The sequence below is a fragment of the Tupaia chinensis genome, unplaced genomic scaffold (assembly GCF_000334495.1).
Source record: "Tupaia chinensis unplaced genomic scaffold, TupChi_1.0 Scaffold000706_1, whole genome shotgun sequence".
In the NCBI taxonomy this organism is placed as follows: Eukaryota; Metazoa; Chordata; class Mammalia; order Scandentia; family Tupaiidae; genus Tupaia; species Tupaia belangeri.
This window is the reverse complement of record NW_006160229.1, coordinates 1,827,204-1,836,272: the sequence shown is the minus strand read 5'-3', so window position 1 is coordinate 1,836,272 and position 9,069 is coordinate 1,827,204. Positions and strand designations below refer to the sequence as shown.

General features: G+C 36.8%; 1 long non-coding RNA gene across 4 annotated transcripts in view; it reads left to right on the top strand.

Annotated features, from left to right (window-relative positions):
• LOC102484560 (uncharacterized) overlaps window positions 1-8,710 on the top strand; it is a 66,911-nt gene extending 58,201 nt beyond the window's left edge. For 2 of the 4 annotated variants that reach the window (XR_003551462.1, XR_003551463.1), the window contains 4 exons: window positions 719-804; window positions 1,671-1,785; window positions 4,568-4,680; window positions 8,599-8,710. This is a non-coding gene — a long non-coding RNA (uncharacterized LOC102484560). The remainder of the gene's footprint in view (window positions 1-718; window positions 805-1,670; window positions 1,786-4,567; window positions 4,681-8,598) is intronic. The other 2 variants (XR_003551464.1, XR_001371312.2) reach the window with 2 other exon arrangements.
• The last annotated feature ends 359 nt before the right edge of the window (window positions 8,711-9,069 follow it).

The following is a 9,069-nucleotide window of genomic DNA, read 5'->3' as shown; positions in this document are numbered from 1 at the left end:
GTAACCATTTCACCATCTGCTGGTCCCACTAAATAAATAAATAAATAAATAAATAAATAAATAAACATACACCTACCATATGATCTAGCAATAACACTATTCCACTTTCCACTATTAGATATTTACCCATAAGAAATGAAAGCATATTTTTATATAAGGAATAGTACACAAATTGTTCAAAACTGGAAACAACCTAATGTTCCTCAGCAGATGAAAGGATAAACTTGTATATTCACACAATGGAATACATTATACTCAACAATAAAAACAGAACAAACTATGAATATGCACAATGACATGGATGAATCTCAAAATAATTATACTGAGAGAAATAAGACAGAACAGAGTATTTACTGCATGATTTCATTTATATAAAATTCTAGAAATTGTTAACTAATTCACAGTGATAAACAAGAAAGATCATTTGTTTCCTGGAGACACAGGTAGGACAGGGATGGGGGAAGAAAGGAAATATTACAAAAAAGTACTCAGAGGGATAGCTGGTGGCTTGATGGTTAAGGCAGCTGAATCCTCCACAGCCAACTGTGTGGTTCAAGTCCCACACCCTGCAGCTTGAGAGTTTGAGAAACATGCTGGACATGTGTGTGTGTGCATGCTCAAAATCCCAAAAAGAGAATAAAAGAGAAGGGATTATGAAATGACTGTCTCCCATGGAGGAGGGTGCTTTCTCATTTTTCCTCTTTTTGTCTCTCTCCAGTGAGCACACATGGCCTCTAGAAAAAACAAATCTAGGCTCAGAAAGATTAAGAAACTTACTTGAAGTCACTCAACAGTGAAACCTGGGTAAGTAACAAAGTCAGTGTTGTCAAACATCTCTGCTATATTGCATATTGTTTTTAAGACACTGTGGTGGACAGACTTTAAGATGGCCTCCAGTGATCCCTGCATCCAGGTAGTACTCTCCTTGAGTGTTGACTGGTTTAGTGACTGTTTAATGTTTTTGCTATAGGACACATGAGCTCACTAGAGAGAGGCAGAGAGAGAGAGAGAGAGAGAGAGAGAAAAAGGGAGAGAAAGAGAAAAAGAGAACTCCCTGATGAGGGGATGGACATACTGCAATTCCTTCTCCTTTATTCTCCTCTTGGGACTTTGGGCATATGAGCACATGAGCTCGGTGATTTTTAAGTCATCAGGTACAGAACTTGGACCACCAGTCAGCCATCTGGGATCTAGCTGCCTTAACATCCACGCTATTTGCTGGCCCTTCGTGAATTACTTCTAACCAATAGATTTTGGCACAAACTTCTGTAATTAGGTTACTACAGATGATAACTTTGTCTGTCTTTTTTTAAATTTTTATTTATTATTATTAAGTTTGCTATAGGGCATGTGTGCTCACGAGGGGAGAGAGAGAGAGAGAAAATGAAAAAGCAAGCCACCAGGTACAAGACTTGAACTAAGGTAGACCATCTAGGAGTCCAGCACCTTAACCACCACGCCACCTGCTGGCCACTTTTGTCTTTCTGATAGATTTTACCTTATAGGTTTTCATGAAGCAAGTTTCCATGTTGACAAGGCCACCTTGGCAAGGATCCTAATTAGGGTGGTTTCTGGTCTATATTTAGGCCATCAATTCCATAGATCACAAGGAACTGGAACTTGCTAAGAACAACATGAGCTTGAATGGAAGCTAATACTTCTTTTCTCAGGCAACCTTCAGAAGAGAATCAAGCCCTGGTGGAGATTTTGGTTTTTATCCTTGTGTACGACATTGAAGCAAAGGACCCAGTTTAGCACTGCCCAGAATCTTTACCTGTGGAAATGGTGAGATAGTAAATGGGTGTTGTTTTAGACTGTGAAATCATGGAAATTTATGCAGCAATAGATACTACTATGGCCATTAAAGATACTGCAGAAATTAGGTTATACAATAAATACTGTTAACACTGAGTGTTTACATTCTGCATGTATTAATTACATTCTACATGTATTAATTTATAACTACCCTGTGAGGTGGATACTGCTATTACCTTTATTTTCTAGATGAGAAAACAGAGGTACAGGGGTATTTAGTAAACTTAGTCACACATTTGACAATAGCAGAACTTAGATTTTCAATCAGACATCCTGGCTCTGGGAATCATGCCCCTTAACCACTTTCCTATATTGACTCCAGTGTCATTTTCTGAAAAAGATGTATGAGAACATGCCACTACACCTCAATTAAAAAATTGTTTAGTGAACATTTACATTTTTCTTTTTCTTTTTTTAAGGTTTTTGCCAAGGGCCATGTATGCTTGTCAGAGAGAGACAGAGAGGGAGATAGTGAAAGAGTAAGTGATAAATCACCCCCAGGGGAGATGGCCATGCTGCAATCCCTTCTTTTGGGATTTTGGGCATGCAATGCATATGTGCTGGGCGTGAGTTTCAAGCTGTGGGGCCAGAACTTGAAATGTGATTGGGCATGTCAGAGTCCAAAGCCTTAACTAGTGTGCCACCTGCTGGCACTGTGAACATTTACTTTGAAAGCATAATGTCTTAAAATGTCTGCACCAAAAGACAGATATCACAAAGAAAATCTACTTTTCTCTTGTCATGCTTCTAGCAAGTAATGTCTCCCCAAAGATGACCATAGACAATGAGGATTTGGGATCTAAATAGACAAACCTCTGAATAAATTTTTGCGTATTTTGTCTTTTTGAATCTAGCCAAATACTCTCATTTGGAATAACAAGACTCATGGAGTTACACTTGAAATGCTTTAGTTAGGACACAGTCTTTGATATTTGCATTATCTCATTTTATTCTGGAGACAACAGCAAAAATAATTTACTTATCACAACCTTGTTGGCTCACATTTAGTTGTAGTGGTTGGGGAAAGAGGAGAGATTTGTCTTCCAAATAACACATTGAGGTTGAAAACATTAAAGAGAAAAATACTAGTTTAGACCCAGGAAAATGATACATTGTTTCCAACATCCTAATATACTATCAAATTTTTCCTAAAAATTAAACCATATTCATACCAAGAAACACTTGTAATCATCAAAATGGCATCTATTTGTTGTTAGAAATCTGTATGATGATAAACCTCCATGTAGCTGACAAAAATGCTAGTCACTTAGGTTCCAATCTCCCAATACTCCCTCCAAAAGCAATACAAAAAAAAGAAAAAGATGAAAATAGGCAAAACCATATCCTCACCATAACTTGAAGAGAAAGAATGTCCAGACATCAAAATAACTCTAAGTAAGGGAATAACTTTAAATTCTATTATGTCTCTTTCACGTCCCCTTCTACTTCCACCTGCCCTGCTATCAGGCTTTGTGACAAGCAAGGTAGAATGAGAATACCTGAAGGGAAAACAGAGGCGAGAGGATAGCTAAAGGTCAAAATATATGTGAGATTTCCACCATAAAGACTAAGTTCACCCTAAATGTTTTTTAAAAATGTGGCTAGGTGGGGGCCAGCAGGTTACATGGTGGTTAAGGTGTTGGATAACCATGGTTTGAGTTCCAAACCCGAAGGCCTGAAAATCACTCCAGGTGCACATGTGTGCATGACCAAAATCCTGAGAGGAAAATGGAGGAGGAGGGATTGTACTGTAGCCATTTCCCCCAGGAGGTGGTTTCTCACTTTCCCTTTCTGTCTCTCTCCAGCAAGGACATACGCCTTATGACAAAACCTTAAAAAAAAGTTTCTAGGTAGATCAGAGCATTGACTATAGGAAAAGAGGCTTAAAAGCTTGTTGAGAGGGCAATCTTTGAAACATATAACTTCTGGGGAAGGAAAAAGTAAAAAGCTATGAAGAAGAATTTTTAAGCCATTAAGTGGTGAAGTGGAAAAATGCAAAACTGCAAAACTTATGTTCAACAAAACAAAAGAGAACCACAAAATCAGGGAACTCACAGCCCCCTCCCCTATCACCAAAAGAAACACTAAATTTACTAAGTATCTGAATTTTGTTATGCTAACAGAAGAGGGCGCCATTAAAATAGGAATCACAATCTCACAAAGTGAGCATCAAAAAAGAAAAACAGATCTATACAGACTTGTTTTTGAGTGGAAAATTTATAGCACTAAATACTTAATATAGCAGCCTCACATCAATGATCTAAGTGACCACCTCAAAAAACTAAAGGAAGTAGAGCAAAATGAACCTAAGTCAAGCAGAAGAAAGGAAATAAGAAATGACAAAAATAAATCAAACTAAAAAGAGGAAAACAAAAGAGAAAATCAATAAAAATGAAAGCTAGTTCTTTGAAAATATCAATAAAATGGACAAACCTCTAATAAGACTAAAAAGGAGTTTAAAAAGAGAATTCACAACTTACTAATATTAGGAATGAAATGGGATACCACTACAGGTCCTTCAGCCATTAAAGAATAGTAAGACAATGTTACAAAACACTCTACTTACTTAGGATTTAGAAATTTAGCTGAAATGGACTAATTTATTTAAAAACACAAATTACCAAAACTCAAAAAAATCAAAATAGGTAATATGAATAGTCCTATAATTATTAGAGATTGAGCCCATCATTTAAAAGCTATCCAAAAGAAATCTTTAGAAGCTAATCACTTCTTTCCCTTTTTCTTTTTGAAGAAGAACTCAATCATTTTACCGAAGAATTCTACCAACGTCTGAGAAACATTACCACCCATTCTCCACAACCTCTTTCAGAAAATAGAAAAAGATAATATACTTTCCAATTCACTGTATGTAGCCAATATTGCCCTAGTAATAGAACTGGACAAAGAGAACAAAAGGGGGAAAAAATCACAGACCAATATGTCTCATGATCATGGGCCCCAAATTTTGCAACTAAATTCAAGCAAATCTAATCAAACAATATATAAAATATAATTAGGCATCATAATTTCATAGGAATGCAAGGCTGGTTCAATATTAGAAAATCAAAGTAATCCCTCATATTAATTAGCTAAAAGAGAAAAAATTGCTTGATCATATCACTTCATAAATGAAACTCACTTGACAAAATTTAACAACCTTTTGTGGTTAAAAAACTCTCAGAAAATTAGATATTTTGGGGAGCTTTCTATAATAATACTGCAGGTAGGGGGCTGGCAGGTGGCATGGTGATTTAGGGTGGTAGACTCCCACATGGCCCACCGTGGTTTGAGTCCCAGACCTGGTGGCTTGCTTTCTCACTTTCCTTCTCTCTCTTGCTCTGTTCCTCTCTGGTCAAATTTAAATAAATAAATAAGTAAATAAAGTTAAATAATTCTTTTTTTTTCTTTTGAGAGGTTTTTGCTATAGGGCGTGTGTGCTCGCCAGAAAGAGAGAGACAGAGAGACAGAAAGCGAGAAATCAGTGCCCGGGGTGATGGTCACGCCACAATCTCTTCTCCTCCATTCTCTTCTCAGGATCTTGGGCACACATGCACACACTCCCGGTGTGAGTTTAAGCCACCGGGTCCGGGACTTGAACCACAGTCGACTACATGGAAGTCCAGTGACATAGCCATTATGCCAGCTGCTGGTTCCAAATAAAAATAATTCTTTTAAAAAGTACTATAGCTATCATCATACTTTTTTTTTCTCTATAAGGCAAGAAAAGGAAGTAAAATAAAATACATCCATGCTAGAAAAGAAGAAATCAAATTATCTTTCTTTTCAGGTTCCATGATTGTTTATAGAGAACATTCCAGGAAATCTAGGAAAAAGTGTGTAGGGTTAATAAGTGAATTCACCAAGGTCACAGCATACAAGATCAAGACATTTAAGTCAGTCATATACCTATATATAACGAAAACATAAGATAACCAAAATTAAAACTACAGTACCACTCAGGATCATTTCAAATAATTAGAATACCTAGATATAAATCTAACAAACAAATGCAAGATGTGTCTGGTGGAATTTCAAAACAAAAATCAAGGAAATTAAAGAAAACCTACATAAATGGAGATATAACATGTTCAAAAATTCGGATGACTGAATAGTGTAAAAACATCGCTTCTTCTCTAATTGATCCATAGGTATAATGCAATTCTTTCCATCCCCAGACTCAGCCAGACCAGTTCATCAATACATTCTTTTGTAGATATAAACAATTTTTGTCTAAAAATTGTGTGAAAAGACAAAAATAAAACTACTAAAATACCTGAAAAGAAAGGAGAAAGTAGGAGAAATCACATTTTCTGTTTTCATTCATTCGTTCATTTATGAGAGATATTTGCTATAGGGAGCATGTGCTGGCCGGAAAGGTAGAGAGAGACAGAAAGCAAGCAAGAGATCACACGCAAGAGGGAATGGCCACACCAAAATCCCTTCTCTACTCTCCTCTGGAGATTTTGGGCACACACACACAAACACACACAGTGTGTTTCAAGCTGTCAGGTTCAGGACTCAAACTGCGGGTGACTACGTGGGAGTTCAGCCATGTAACTATTCTGCCATCTGCTGGTCCCCCATTTTCTGATTTTAAAACTTACTACAGAGGTATAGAAAGCAAGACGACATGGTATGGGCTGAGGAATAAACACTAGGATCTATGGGACAGAATCCAGAATCCAGAAAGGATTCCTTCAATTGATTTGAAGTTTGTTAACTTTTTTAACTGCATGATTCAGTGTTTTTAGTACAGTCACAAAATTGTACAGCAATCACCACTATCAAAATACAGAATTTTTAAAATTTTGAATTTATTTACATTCATTCACTATACATCATTATGGTATACAAAATGAGATTTTCCACCCAGAATACACTGTGCATCGGCTCAGTCAAGGGTATTACCATATGTGTTATTGTCAACAAATAATTTTCCATTTCTTGTTTCTTAAATATTTTGCTTCTTTGTCCCCCGCTTTGATTTTCTACCTCTCACTCTCTGCCATTTCACACCCTCCTCCACCAGTGTCTCTGGTACCTACAGTTGTTTTCCATGCCTTTTGTTTGTTTGTTTCACATTTTATTGATTCACAAAAGATCTTAATTAATATAAATACTTTCAATAGCAAGTGAAGCTGATATATACATATTTGTGAACACATGTGTGACTTTAGCCATAGAACTCAGTGAGTAGAATGAACATACTGTAAAGTATCACCTAGCTGGGGCTATATAGCTTACTGCAGTCATTAAATAGCTATTTTTAATGCATTTTTTTAATTTCAAGAAAAGCAGTTTGGGTTTTAATAGATCAAAATAAAAAAATGTTAAGAGAAATTTGCTTAAGACTTAAAGCCAGGAAAAAGGTTAAGATTCAGTTCAAACAGTAGGTAGATGGGAACCAGCAGTTAGCGTAATGGCTATGTCGCTGGACTCCCATGTAGTCGACCGTGGTTCGTGTCCTGGACCCGGTGGCTTCAAATTCACGCCGGGCGCGTGTGCGTGCGTGCCCAAGATCCTGAGAGGAGAATGGAGGAGAAGGGATTGCAGCGTGACCATCTCCTCTGGGGGGTGATTTCTCGCTTTCTGTCTCTATGTCTCTCTCTGTCTGTGTGGTGTGCGCACGCGCGCTATAGCGAAAACCTCCCCCCCCCCAAAAAAAACAATAGGTAGATGAACCTATCAAAAGCTCATGAGAAGACAAAAATCCTTAAATCTGGAAAACAAAGTATAGAAGAAAATCAGTAATGTTTTAGTCAAAAGTCATAAAATTCTGTTTCACCAGTTCAGTCTCATGGAATTAATCTTTCTTCTGTGTAATTTGCAGTGTTTCTCTGGTCTGATCTTTCCATTTAAATTCTGGAAGTTAACATTCAACATTATTATTGAGGGGCGTGGTGGCGCCCTCCCTATGTCAAAAACATTATTATTGATTTTTTTCAGACTTGTCCTTATCATTAAGTTGGCCATTTTCTTGTACTCTTATTTCTGTATGTCTGACTTTAGTTTTCCTGGTATAGCACTCCCTTCAGGACTTTTTGGAGAGCTGGTCTGGCATTTGTAAATTCTTTTAGGTTTTGTTTATCTGAGAATGTTTATATCTTTTCTTCCCATATGAAGGATAATCTTGCTAGGTATAGTATTCTTGGTTGAAATTGTTTTTCACTTAACACTTTGAATATATTTTCCCATTCTTTCTTTGCTCGTGTTGTTTCACATGAGAGGTCTGATGTTAGCCTGATGGGATATCCTTTGAAAATAACTTGACGTTTCTCTCCTACCAATTTCAGTATCTCTCCCCATGGTTTTGGTCTAGCTGTGATGTGCCTTCAGAATATTTTCATCACCCTTAAGATAAACATTGCACTGATTAGCAGTCACTCACTAACTTCCATTCTCCTCTCCTGCTCCCTTAAATGACTCATCTGTGTTCTCTGTCTATGGATTTACTTATTCTGGACATTTCATATAAATGAAATCCTACAATATGTGGCTTTTTGTTTCTGCCTTCTTTCATTTATCATAGTGTTTTCAAGGTTCCCCCATGTCATACCAGGTATCAATACTTTGTTCCTTTTTATGGTTGAAAAACATTCCATAGTATTCCATTTTGTGTATCCATTCATCAGTTGATGGACATTTGAGTTGTTTCCCCTTTTGGCTATTATAAATAATGTTGTTATGAATATTTATATACAAGTTTTTGTGTCAACATATGTTTTGATTATCTTGGGAGTAGAATTGTTAGTCATATGGTAACTCCACATTTATTTTTTTCAGGAACCGCAAACTACTTTCCAAAGTAACTGCATCATGGACCAGCCTTATAACACAGCAGTTAAGTGCTGTGCATCAGGAGCCAGATTCCACATGACTGACCATGGTTCAAATCCCAGCCCCAGTGGCTTGAGAAACAAGCCTTTCTGTGTATGCCCCAAATCCTGACAGGATGGAGAAATGGAGAAAAAAGGATTGTAACATGACTGTACCCCATTGGGTAGTGCTTTCTCTCTCTTTCTCTCTTTCTCTCTCTCTCTCGCTAGTGCACATGCCCTCTAGCAATTAAAAAAAATAACAAACAAAGTAGTTATACCATAGAATATGTATAAAATGTTATCTCATTGGGGTTTTGACTTTCATTTCCTTAGTGACTAATAGAGTTGTATGTACCTATTAGACATTTGTGAATCTTCTTTGGAGAAGTGTCTAAAATTTTTTTGATCATTTTTCTTTTCTTATTTTTTTAATTGC